This window comes from Benincasa hispida, chromosome 4 (genome assembly GCF_027475165.1).
Source record: "Benincasa hispida cultivar pf3 chromosome 4, pf3_genome.v1.1, whole genome shotgun sequence".
In the NCBI taxonomy this organism is placed as follows: domain Eukaryota; kingdom Viridiplantae; phylum Streptophyta; class Magnoliopsida; order Cucurbitales; family Cucurbitaceae; genus Benincasa; species Benincasa hispida.
In genome coordinates, this window is record NC_143481.1 from 52878954 (window position 1) to 52892794 (window position 13841).

General features: G+C 35.1%; 1 long non-coding RNA gene across 2 annotated transcripts; it reads left to right on the forward strand.

Annotated features, from left to right (window-relative positions):
• Nucleotides 1-2677: 2677 nt before the first annotated feature.
• On the forward strand, nucleotides 2678-13344 carry LOC120076740 (uncharacterized). 2 transcript variants are annotated; one of them, XR_016529195.1, is made up of 5 exons: nucleotides 2678-2859; nucleotides 3157-3242; nucleotides 8896-9049; nucleotides 9144-9686; nucleotides 12789-13344. It is a non-coding gene; the product is annotated as an uncharacterized LOC120076740 (long non-coding RNA). The 2 variants fall into 2 exon arrangements; XR_005481631.2 differs by lacking the exon at nucleotides 2678-2859 and having other exon boundaries at nucleotides 3101-3242.
• The last annotated feature ends 497 nt before the right edge of the window (nucleotides 13345-13841 follow it).

Genomic DNA, 13841 nt, shown 5'->3' on the forward strand with positions numbered 1-13841 from the left:
AGTTAAGCCATAGAGTAAATGACTTAGTTTTCCCCTCAAATTTTTATGTAATTAATGTGAATGAAAATAATTCTCCCTCATGGACTTCTATATTGTTAGGAAGGCCTTTTCTAAAAACTTCCAAAGAAAAAAATGATGCGGATAATGAGTCTTTTCTACTGAGCATGAGCGACAGTTTTATTTTCCTTCTTTTTTAATTGAGTTATTTACTTTACAAGATAGTGGACAACCAAGGAAAGTCAAGATAAAGGATAAACCAAGGCGATCAACTTTGACTGTATATGATCGAGCCTAATTTCATTAAGCTTAACGATGTTAAAAATTTACACTACCTGGAGACAGTCAGAAGTTTTGAATTTTATTGATTTCTAGTTTAGAATATTTTTGCTTTCTTAGTTTCTCTTTCTTTTTCTTTTCTTTCAATAGGTGATAAAGAAAAGATGGAGGGAAGCAAAACATTACCACCATCTCGTGCACTCCAACATTCAAGGGGAGGTTTTATGTTCCCTTTTCATTTTCATTCTCACTTTTTACTATTTTATACATTGAAACAATTTATAATTCAAAAGTTGGGGTGGGTAGTTTAGGTGCTATGAATTTGGTTGAGTCCTAACCTAGCTCGGACTAATTATTAATTGTTATTTGAGAGCTATTTTGGTGCCTATAATCTCTCTTATTTATTATGTTTAATATGCTTAATTGTTTATATTTATAGGATCTTAAAAAATTCTTGAATTATGGAGTCTTATTTATCGTATGGGTTAACGAGCTATTAGAAGCTATACCGAACATCTAATCTTAAGAGACAAGAAAAACACAAAAAATGCCCAAGGAAGGCACAGCGCCAATGCCTCGACTCTATGCTCAGCACGAGTTAAGAGGCATACCATCCGAGAGGTGCTACGACACTATCCTATGGTACTGTAGCACTCACCATCTTCAGGTGTGCACATGTTGTGAGCAACATGCATCACGTACAGTCCGCGCACAACATACAGAGGCAAGGTAAGCATGTGCGCGCGCATGAACGGAGGCAGAGTGTAACAGCAACAATCGTCGCGCCAAGCGTGGCTACAAAAAATGGATTTGAGCCTGGTGCTATCCACAATGTCCCGGCGCTGAATCGATTTTTATGAATTTCTACATTTGATTTTAGGGTTTTTATCAAAGGATATGAAGATAAATACATCCACTTGTCCCTTTTTCTTCTTCCCCTGCTTTTTCTTTAGTTTCTAGTAAATTATTTTGGGTTGTAATCAAAGATTGAATGCTTCCTAACTTCTTCTACATCATCATGGAGTGTTGAGGTTAGTAGTTTTCTAGTTAACTTTTTGAAATCCTATGTAAACTTTTTTAGACTTTTTTTTATTGAACTAATGTATTGTGATTTAATCCTCTTTGAATCTTTTTTTATTTAGACTTGTATTTTGTAAATGGATTAACACTCTAAACACAAATTTGTTTCGTCTAGCTTAAATCAAACAAGTAGCAAAGGTTGAATCAATTGATGCTAAGGAATATAAGCTACGCATAGAGCTTTGAATGTATTGCTCAATCTAGATTCAAAGATAATTTGGTTAGTTAATTAGGCTACCCAATTGACTTAACCACATAATGGAATCCTTAATCTTTATGCAAATGTTAGTCTTATACAGACACTATTGAACCCAGTAAGAAAAAATTCATTTAATTTAATTAGGGCATTAACTTCTGTTAATAGTTAGGACACTTGCTTAGCTTATCCAATGATTTGGTGCTACACGTAAGAATTGGTTGAGTGAAACAAGTCGTTGTGCTAATATAAATCAAATACATGTTTAATTAAGAGAGTTAAATGATTGAAATTGCATAAAAAAAATCTTCTTGCTTCTTGACTAGATACTCCAATCTAAGGTTACATTTACCAGTTATCCTTTATTTTTTGCATTTTATATTTCTATCCCCACCAACCCCCCTCCTTCGTTTACTACTTTAATTAGGTAATTGGCAAAGTAAAACACATCTTGCACTTTCTTGCGGGTTGACTCAGTCTTATCACTAGTCCATAAATAGTAAAAGTTGTAATGATCGGTATTTTAAATGTATGTAACGGTCGAAAAGGACTCTACAACAGCTCCATTTTCTAGTCCAATCACTATGATTATTTGATTTATGATATTAAGAGTTGACAATATGATGTTTTTCTTTTGACCTTGTTTTTGTTTTAGAAAATTTGAGGTATATTAATGATTTTAGCCCATTTTAAAAGAATTTCTTGTTTATCATGTATGTTTAAATTCTTTGCCCCTCAATCTTAGGTCCTTTTGAAGTTAGAATTGACTTATACAGTCTATATTTTTGCTGTCACCATGAAAGATACCACTGATTATAAAGTGTCTTGCATGATGGGTTAAATGTACTAAATGAGAAAAGAAAATGGTTTTGATATGCAGGATAAAAAAGAAATTTCAGCTTAAAAGAAAAAAAAAAGGAATGAGAAAGAATGAGAAAAAGAAAATATAAACTTGTAATGTGCATGTGTTGGTTTAATCTTGTCTCACAGGCCCACGAGAAGGAGCAGTCCAGCCCAAAACAAGTTGGTAGGTGAAAAGAAAGGCACACAGAGTGCCACACCTCTCGGCTTGGAATGCAACACGTGGAAACTCCACTAATTCGAAACAGTGGGAGTGATGAAGCCGCCTAAGACAATTTTGATTGTATTCTTCAAACCCTCTTTTCTTTTCTGAAAAAGAAAATTTCTTCTCTCTCGAAACCCTTGCCTTACCGATCTATTTCTTTGAGATTTTGCAGAGATCAAAGGAAGAAAGCAAGCATGAAAATTAATGAGAAGAAAGAAGAAGAAGAGAGAAGCACAATCATGTACGTGTTTCGGCCTAACACAAGGCCTACGGCCACAGAAAGGGGAGATCTTTTATTTCTTGAAAATTTAAACAGAGATAAGTTTCTTACAAGTATTTTGATACAGAAAAATGTAAAAGTCGTAATAGAATGTACATGTAACTTCTATTTATATGAGTACATTTCTGTTATAAAAGGACTATTAAGAAACTATTCGTTGGCTTCAATTTGAGATTATTTTCTTTAAATCAAACACCTTAATCTCAACTCTGTAAATCTTCTCCCTTCCAAATCTAACCTCTGATTAACCTTTTTCAGGTAGAACGAAGCCGATAAGGTCAAGACACTTGCTGAGCTTGAGCTTCGGAACCGGCTTGGTAAGCATGTCTGCAACATTTTCAGAGGTATGAACCTTTACAATTTCTATTTGTCCTTTTTCGATTCTCTCTTACAAAATGGTATTTTATGTCGATATGCTTTGTCCTTGGGTGATATTGTGGGTTTTTGAAAAGATGGATTGCACTTTAGTTAAAACAGTAGATCTTAACTACTATTTGACTGATACCAAGTCTTCTAGCAAGCCCTTTAACAACAATGCCTCTTTTACTACTTCTGATAGGGGTATTTAGCTTCAGTAGAAGAAAGTGGTGGATCAACACCAGCACGCATTGGAAGAAATCAGGATTCATAAGCATTCTAATTCATTAATTTTAGTCGAAAAGAAACATGCTAAAAATAGAGTATAATGGGTTTCATGAACGTACCTTGGTCGAACCAACGAAATCTCTATTTCCAGCTATAAAATCCTCTGAATCCTTGCGTAGACCACCACAAGATCTTTCCTACTATCCTCTTGGTTCTCTAGATTGAGTTGTGAGACTCAAAATAAGTTGGAATCAAAGGAAATATGGAGAAAGCTCACTGAACAGAACCCATTGAAGAACACCTTCTTTATCCCAATTTTTCAACAAAAACTCAGTCGGTTCCTCTTGCATTCTTCACTCCAGTCTCTTCAATATATTGCAGACTATCATGCAAAGAGATGTACTGCATAGGATGCAACTCATGCTTGGAGTAAACCAAAGGAGTGGGTTCCTTGTAAGCTACTTGAAGACGAACTTTGAAAAACCCATTTTAAAGTTTTGTGTAATTTTGAATTTTCAAAACTATATTTTGATTTTAAAATTATATTTTGTTTCTAAAATCAAGATTTATTAATTTTAAAAATTAATTTCATAAATTAATTTTCCAATAAAATTAATAAATAAATATTTAAACAATTTAAATAATTCTAACTAATTTAATATCCAATATTAAATTATTTTTACACAAATTCATCTTGATATATTTAAATCATATTTAAATATATTTTCTCCAATTCTGTTTGATTCTAATTTGAACGTTTCAAATTAACTTATCACGCTACTCTAGAGCTAATCCATTTTTGAGCTAGTAGGGGGACCTCATGGACCTACAGATCATGGGCTCCAACAATCCGAGATTAATCGGATAAACTCATTAGACCGATCTAATCCTCATTTGTTAACTAATGGATCAATCCACTAAAGCCCATAGTTGAACAATTGTTTTGTGATCCAATCACAAAACCGAGTCCCTCTCATACCAAAGGAGAGGGCGGGATCCCTTGTTCAAGCCCCAGAATCAGCACTTAAGGGAACAACATCTCTACTATCTCTAAAGCGGGTAGGAGTGAATTCCCTCTAGCACCCTATGTCCCCAATTATCTATCCAGTCTTACCCATGAAATGGCAGTCATATTGAGCCAGTGCTGTTGAGCCAACCCTCACCTATGCAAATCTAAGGGTAATCTTAGATAAACAGAAGTTCATAGTTAGCTCAGGATTAAGGTCAAGTTACCTAGGTCATCGCTTTGAAATAGTCAGTCTTAAACAGTAAACAGCATTATAAAGTAAGAGTGACTTATTTCGTGGTCCGATCTTGTACAAACTCTTTTGCACAAGGACACCCCACTTCTCATGTCTAACATGAACGAATTAGGATCACTTCGTTTGTAGCACTTTACAACTCCTTGTAACAACTACAGAGCAGGCCGTATCCAATAGTGTTACCAGAATAAGGTACCCAACCTTATCCAGGTACTATAGATCATTTTGACTATTTACTTGAACCTGATCCACCTTTGTCTCCACATAAAGTTCAAGTACTCAGCCAATAGTCAAGGGACTTTTAGGTTTATTGGATTTCTATTCAAGTAATAGATCTATTCAATAACACCTTTATTGAATTTTCAAAATAAGCTCCATTGTTTACATACCACGAGTTTTAGGACATAAAACCCAATAGATAGGGCAGTTATAGATTGTAGGTTAGCTTTCCAACTTAGTAAATTTGAGCCATATAAGAAAAGATACCCTGTTAAGGACCTTCTCTTATCTTGATCACCTGCAAAATCAGAGTCTACATATCCACAAAGTTTGTTAGTTTAACACTTCTATAGACTAGTTTGGACTGTTTAGACCAAATTAGATATCTAAGGATCCATTTAGTAGCTTTCCTATGCCTTTTCCCTGGATTTGACATAAATCTGCTAATAAGACTTGCACAATAGGATAGGTCAGGCCTAGTAGAGATCATGAGGTACATTAGACTTCCTATAGCCTGGCTATAGGGCACCATTTGCATCTGTTTTTAGTGTTCTATGTCAGTTTCTTTATGTGAATTGTCTGCGGAATGTTTAAAGTGTTGAGCAATAAGGATAGTCACTTGTTTAGCATTAGACAAATTAAACCTTCTGATTACCTTATCACAGTAGTTTGCTTAGTTAATGCTTAGGGTAGAGGATCCCCTGTCTCTTTCTATTTCAATCCTAAGGATCCTTTTAGACTGACCCATATCTTTCATGTCAAATTCTCTCTTTAGGAGATTTTTTACATGATTTAGATCTTCTTTGGTGGTCCCAACTAGCAACATGCCATCCACACATAGGAGAAGATATACCTTATTCTTATAAGAGGTAGAATTAATATAGGTGCAGATGTCATAGTTGCTTTTCTTAAAACCAATACTTTCAATGTAGTCATTGAACCTCCTATACCAACATCTAGGAGACTGCTTAAGGCCATAAATGGACTAATTTAGGAGACAATACAGATCGTCTTTGCCCTTTTCAACAAAATCTTTTGGTTGAACCATGTAAATAACCTCATTTAATAACCATGTAAGAAAGCTGTTTTAACATCTAGTTGATCTAGTTCAAGATTATATTGAGCAACTAGTGATAGAAGAAGTCTAATAGATGTTTTCTTGACTACTGGTGAGAAAATTTCAGAGTAATCTATCCCTTCCCTTTGAGTGAAGCCTTTGGCCACTAACCTAGTTTTATACCTAGGCTTTTCATCCTTAGTGGCTCCATCCTTTAGCTTATAGATCCATTTAGAAGCTATTTCTTTGCACCCTTTAGGAAGGGGTGTTAAAGTCCAAGTGTCATTCACACTTAGTGATTGCATTTCTTCACATATAGCTTCAATCCAGTTCCTAGAGGGTAGCTCATAGCCTCCTCAAAATTGGCATGTTCCTAGTCATTAGGTGCTATGGTTGCATTTAAAACTAGTTTAATGTAGTTTGTTTCTGTATACCTAGCTGGTGGAATCATCACTCTTCTCTACCTATCCCTAGCTAGAGAGTACTGACTCAAATCAGGTTGAGCTTCAATGATTTCTTCTTGTTGATCTTCAACTTCTTCTTCTTCTGATTCATTAGAGGAATTTTGGTCTACAGACTTGTCTTTTTTAGCCTCCACCTCAATCCTAGTTGAAAGGCTTCTAGGAACCTCTATTGTAGTCTTCTTCTTTTGCATGAACATTTCCCTTTCTCTAAAGGTAACATCCCTACTGACTACAAACCTCTTTTTAGTTGGGTTCCACATCTTATTGTTTACAACATTAGTAAACCCAACAAACATGCATTTCACAACCCTAGACTTTAGCTTCCCCTGATTTTGATGTATATAACCCACACATCCAAAAACTCTTAGGCTATCCAAGTTTGGAGGATGTTTTGTCCATTTTTCTTTAGGAGTCATAAAGTTTAGGGATGCATGAGGGCATCTATTTAAGGTGTAAACAGTGTAGTTAGCAGCTTCAGCCCAATACTTTTCACTGAGTATAGCATCTAAGAGTAAGCACCTGACCCTTTCCATAATGGTTCTATTGAGTCTCTCAGCTACCCTATTCTGTTGGGGAGTATATCTGACTGTTCTGTGCCTAGTTATGCCAGATTCCTTACAGAACTTATTAAACTCTTCACTACATAACTATAACCCATTATCTGTCCTTAGATATTTGATTTCCTTAGAGGTTTACTTCTCAATCATGAGCTTCCATTCTTTAAATTTATCAAACACTTGGTCTTTAGATTTAAGAAAGAAAACCCAGCTTTTCCTTGAGAAGTCATCAATAAAGGAAAGTAGATACCTAGAACCACTTAGGCTAGGAGTTTGAGTTGGACCCCAAAGGTCTGAGTGAATGTAATCTAAGATTGACTTATTTGAATGGTGTGCTTTGGTAAAGCTATGTCTAGTAGCTTTACCCAAAACACAATGTTCACAAAAAGTTAGCTTGTCTGAGATTCCATTTGGGAGAATTCCTTGTTTAAACAAAGCTTCTAGTCCCTTGGCACTTATATGAGACAGTCTTTTATGTCATACATCAGCTTCTGTTAGATCATTAGGAGTGGCAACATATGCCTTTTTTATCATTTCTACACCTCTAACAACAAACAAGTCATTTACCTTTACCCCAACAAGGACTACCTTAGAATCTTTAAGAACCTCTAGAGTTCTACCCTTGCCCTTGTATTCACACCCTACAACATCTAACATACAAAGGGAGATTAGGTTTCTTTTAATGAGTGGGACATGTCTCACATTCCTTAGAAGTTTGATAGTCCCATCCTTTAGTTTCATGGAGACTGACCAAATGCCTTCAATTTTAAAGTCTTGGTTATTCCCCATGTAAATAATCTCCCCATCTATTTCTTTGTCTGAATTAAACCAGGGTCTCATAGGTGTCATATGGTAAGTGCATCGGGAGTCCAAAACCCAATCATGTTTACCTAAGGGATTGACTTGAGTAACCTTATCAAGAGTTGAGTCTAGGGCATCTGAGTAGATATAGGAGCTTTCAACTACAGAAGCTTCTGGTTGCTTACCTTTTGATTCATTTTCTTTCTCTTGATTTTTTCTTTTAAGTATGAAATAATCTTTGATTAAATGCCCTTTCTTTTTTCAATACTTACACTTGATTTTATGTTTGGGTTTGTTTTCCTCTGTTGAGATTGTTTTTTGTCCTTAGTTTGATTTTGTTTAAAATTTCCTTTTACAAATAATCCTTCTCCAGTAGGTTGTTCCTTCTTGACTACTTGTAACTCTAGTTCCCTAGTTCTTAAGGCATGAATTATTGTATCAGTGGTTATGCTATCTCTTCCATACTTCGAGGCATTTTTTATTTCCCTATAGGATTCAGGTAAGGAATTTAAAAGAACATAAGCTTCATTTTCATCTCCTATTTTCTCCCCTAGATATTTAAATTCAGCAACAATCTTTTTAAACTCATCTAGATTATCAGAAAGAGTTTTTGAAGAATCCATTTTAAAAGTAAAAAACTTCTCCCTAAGATATATTTTATTAGGAAGATCCTTAGTGGCATATAGGTCTTCCAACTTTGTCCAAATCCTATAGGCAGTCTCTTGATCAATAACTTACCTTAAAACATTATCACTAAGATTTAGGACTAACGTACCATAGGCTGCCAGCTCCCAATCTTCTTTTTCTTGAGTTGTCACAATATTTGGGAAAGTAGATGGATCCATTAGGGCTTTGTGAGCCTTTTGCTGACCGAGGTTTGCTTTTATTTTAGCCTTCCAGAGGCCAAAATCTCCTTTACCATCGAATTTTTCTACTTCATACCTTGCTACTGCCATCTTGAATGAATCTTGTAATCTTGATGCTGCAAGAATTGAAGTCTTTAATATCTTTTTGTTCTGATACCAGATTGTTGGGTTAATCTTGTCTCACAGGCCCACGAGAAGGAGCAGTCCAGCCCAAAACAAGTTGGTAGGTGAAATGAAAGGCACACAGAGTGCCACACCTCTCGGCTTGGAATGCAACATGTGGAAACTCCACTAATTCAAAACAATGGGAGTGATGAAGCTGCCTAAGACAATTTTGATGGTATTCTTCAAACCCTCTTTTCTTTTCTGAAAAAGAAAATTTCTTCTCTCTCGAAACCCTTGCCTTACCGATCTGTTTCTTTGAGATTTTGCAGAGATCAAAGGAATAAAGCAAGCATGAAAATTAATGAGAAGAAAGAAGAAGAAGAGAGAAGAACAATCATGTACATGTTTCGGCCTAACACAAGGCCTACGGCCACAGAAAGGGGAGATCTTTTATTTCTTAAAGATTTAAACAGAGATAAGTTTCTTACAAGTATTTTGATACAGAAAAATGTAAAAGTCAAAATAGAATGTACATGTAACTTCTATTTATAAAAGGACTGTTAAGAAACTAGCCATTAGCTTCAATTTGAGATTATTTTCTTTAGTATGCATAGCTAGATGTAGAAAGATTTTCCTTTGCTGTGATTAATCAGGACATCCATAAAGCCAATGTTCTAGGCACGAGTCCTTGTGATGAATGTGTGAAAACCAGTGCCTCTAGACAAAAGAAATGAAAGTTTACGACCCTTAGAGTTTTTATTCAAACACCTTAGTTGATATATTACTTTCTTGATTGTTAGGATACTTGAGGTTGGCGGCTTGAGTTGGAGTATGAGGGAAAACGAATTGAGGGCCATATTAAGATTTTCCAGGTTTATTATAGTCTAATAAGAAATACTTTGCATTTTCTCATTCATGAAAAAGTTAAGAGTGTTTTAAATATCGTCTCATGGACTAAATATACTTTTATGATTTTCTTGCTTGCAAATATTTTTCTTGGGTGCATTCAGACTTGAGTCATAATTCATTAAGTTGAGAAAATATTTTATTTTGATATATTTTTCTACCTTGCTCGAGGACAATCAAGAATTAAGGTAGGGTGATTTTATAGCACCTTAAATGCAACAAATAAGCTTCCAACTCTCTCTCACCTTTTGAGGTTTTACATCACGCTCTTCTACAGACTAAAAAGAGTTATTTATAAGAATTGAAAGTAGTTACTGAGTTTAGTTGTAACCATATTTTTACTACTTGCTTTCACTTTAGTTGAGTAACTTTTAGTTTCTTCTTAACAAACTCCAGCTTAAAAGAAATTCTACTAAAACTTCTTGCTCCCGATTTTATTTTGTTCGTACTTTTTCTAGTAAGTTAAAGCCTATCAGATCCAGGCACTTTAGGAATTTAAGTTGTGTTGTGAACTTTGTTAAGATATCTGCTATGTTGTCATCGGTATGAACCTTTTCAACTTCAATTTTTCCATCTTCTATACGATTTCTCACAAAGTGGTATTTCACATCAATGTGCCTTGTTTTATTATGAGTTGAGAATTTCTTGATAGATGAATTATATTTTGATTAACATATAGGATTGTGAAACTGTCTTGTTTTATGCAAGAATCTTGTAATAATCCTTTGAACCATAATGCTTCTTTGACTGCCTCTGATAAAGCTATAAACTTAGCTTCTGTTGTTGATAATGCAACGAAAAATTGGAGAGTGACCTTCTAACTCAGTAGATTTTTGCCTATTAGGAAGAAATATAGAGGCCTTCTTTCGTCCAAATCACCTGCTTAGTCTACATCAACAAAGCCAATTAGCATAAGATTACTAGATTCACTCCTTTTATAAAGGAGTCTGGCCTTTTTAGTACCCTTTAGATATTCGAGAATCCAATTTGTAGCTTTCCTGTGTCTTCTCCTTCAATTGGTCATATATCGATTGGCAAGGCTAGCTTCATAGGATATATCTGGTCTAGTTGAGACCATTAGATACATAAGCTTCCCACTATTTGGGAATAGGGGACTTTGGACATGTAGTCAATTCAATGGGTTCTTCATCATCTTCTTTAGGTGAATTAGCTGTAGAACGTTTGAAGTGGTGGGCAATTGAAGTCGTGACTGATTTTGCCCCTTCCTTGTTGAATTTCTTCAATACTTTGTCATAGTAATTGTATTGACTAGGGGATAGTTTTTCCTTGTTCCTATTTCTGACAATCTCAACCCCAAGTATATTCTTGGATTTTTCATTTCAAATTCTCCTTTTTAGCATAGCTTTAACTTTGCTTATTTCACTTTCAGAACTCCCTGCAAGGATCATGTCATCCACATAGAGAATAAGTAGACTTTATCTTTAAGGGAATTTGAATTAATATAGACATAGTTGTCAAAGTTGCTTCATAAGAATCTAATCTATAGGATGAACTCATCGAATCCCTAGTACCAACACCTAGGAGCTTGTTTCAACCTGTAGATTGACTTATTTTGTTGACAAACTAAATCCTAATCTTCTTATTTAATGCAACCTAAGGGTTGTTTCATGTAGATTCTTTGTGTCAAGTATCCATGTAAAAAATGTCGTTTTTACATCCAGTTAATCATGCTCTAGGTTGTTTTGAACCACCAGGGAAATAACATTCTTATGGAGGTTTATTTGACTTCAGGGGAAAAATTTTCAATGTAATCTATTCCTTCCTTTTTTGAAAACCCTTGGCAACAAGCCTTGTTTTGAATTTAGGTGGTTCAACCCCTAGTATACGCTCTTTATATTTGTATATCCATTTAGATGGTATGGGTTTGTAGCCTTTAGGAAGAGCAATAAATGTCCATGTCTCGTTCACATCTAGTGAATGTATTTCATTGTTCATTGTCTCATCCAATTGTGAGCATTAGGCCCAGTGATTGCTTCCTCAAAGGTGCTTGGTTTCATTTCATTAGTGTCATCTGCTATACAAGTAAAGTCTGCTTCTCCGTATGAAAAAAATAACTTGATAGTACATCATGGGAGGTGTGATAGTTCTTCTTTGTCTATCTCTAGCTAAGGCGTAGTTCTGTAAGTTAGTTTAATTAGGAACTTATTATGGTTCTTCTTCTTCTAAGGTTTGTGTAATTGACTCATCTTCATGATCTTCTTGAGTCATTAAATCCTCTGTGTAAGGGTAGCTCCCCCTCAAACTTAGTACTCATTCCTTAAGGGTCTTGGTCTACTCTAATTTTTAAGCATGAATGTCTACTCTAATTTTTAAGCATGAACGATTCATCTTCTTTGAAGATTACATCTCTACTGTGAACACGCATTTTCTCAATAGGTTATTGCCCTATGTACATTTTCTCAATTAGTCCAAAGGAAAACTAAAAGCTAGGGCAATAACCTTTATGTACATTAGTTCATTTTATCAAAGGGTACTAAAGGTTAAATCTCTTCATGTAACCTATAGTACTTTTTGTGAAGCCAACAAACATACACTTTATTGTCCTAGTTTTTAGTTTTCCTTTGGACTAATGTACATAACCCACACTTCCAAACACCTCTAGCATATTTTGATTTGGTGGATGACTATACCATTTCTCCTTTGGAGTTAGGAAGTTTAGTGGGGCATGTGGGCATTTATTTGAGGTAGAGATTGTATAGGAGACTGTTTCAGCCTGCCATTTCTCATGAAGCAAGGCATATGGCAGCTAACATCTAACTCTCTCCATGATGGTTCTATTGAGTCTTTTAACAACTCTATTTAGTTGAGGAGCCTCACTATCTGATAACTTGTATTTATACTAGTTATTATCTATTATAATTAGAATATTTAAGAGTAGCTGATGTATTTATACTAGTTATTATCTATTATAATTAGAATATTTAAGAGTAGCTGATGTGAAAAGCATTGAGACCATATTAAAATAAGGCAAAATTTCCTTCCATGTGCTCATTGAATTTAAATATAGAGCCTATGAAAATTACATCACAAACTAGCTAAATGTGTAGGTCACATATGAAAGCAAGGGAGAAAAAGTTATGTGTAGGACCCATCAGGTGGTAGAACGATCAATTGTGGCGAAGGAATAATCAAACGGATCAGAGGGGTCCACCGACAACTACAACAACCTATGTGAAAAGCTATCTGCTGCATCTACTATTGTCTTGAGTGGTAAAATGGTTCCCATGCCTAACCCTATTTTTATTGGACCTGAAAGAGAGAGCATTGATTCAAACAAACAAAGAGATTTTCAGACTTAATTCGGTGAGGAACATTTCATTCATTCCCGAGGTGATCTTCCTCGAGAACACTCGCTCCCATGATCACCGCCAGAGAAGAAAAGGTCAAGAGAGTCATCATCTCCTCAAGCTCACCGCATTTGCCTCATTGCACAACAACACCATAACTTTAGCTCGACGGGAAGCAAGAGACTATCGTCGCTGACTGATTTTCACTCCATTCATCTTCTTGTCTTACTATTCTGTTAATATATTCTCTGTATTTCTTGCTTATATCTTATAACCAATTAGTATCGACACTTAATACACGTCATGATTTCCATCTTCCTCTTCGTCATCTTATGCACTTTAATTTCTTTTACAATGAGTAGCTAAATCATTAGTGAGTTGGAATGAGTTAATCATCATTTCGGCGAGCTTAATGATAAGTGAAAGTTCTTTTGGCTTAGTGTATGATTTAAGTCCAACTCTTGGTTCCATCTAGCTAATAAAACAAAGTGGTAACAATAAACTACTTGAGAGTGTAAGTGATTATGGATTCATTAAGTCAACTAAGTAGTGTATTTAGAGATAAATACACCCTTACATTCAAAATAACCTAGATCATGCATCATATAGATATGATATGTGGCTAACTCATCGAGAGGTGGAGTCCATTTGAGGTTATAAACATGAACAAAAACTTGTGAGTTCAAAGGATTGGGGTGATAGCACCGAAAATGTGCTATCTTTCTCTATTTGATTCGGGATTATTATGCTATTTAATGTGTTTAAATTCATTATTTTGTACGAATCGAGTGTATGAGAGGTTGAATGAAGTGT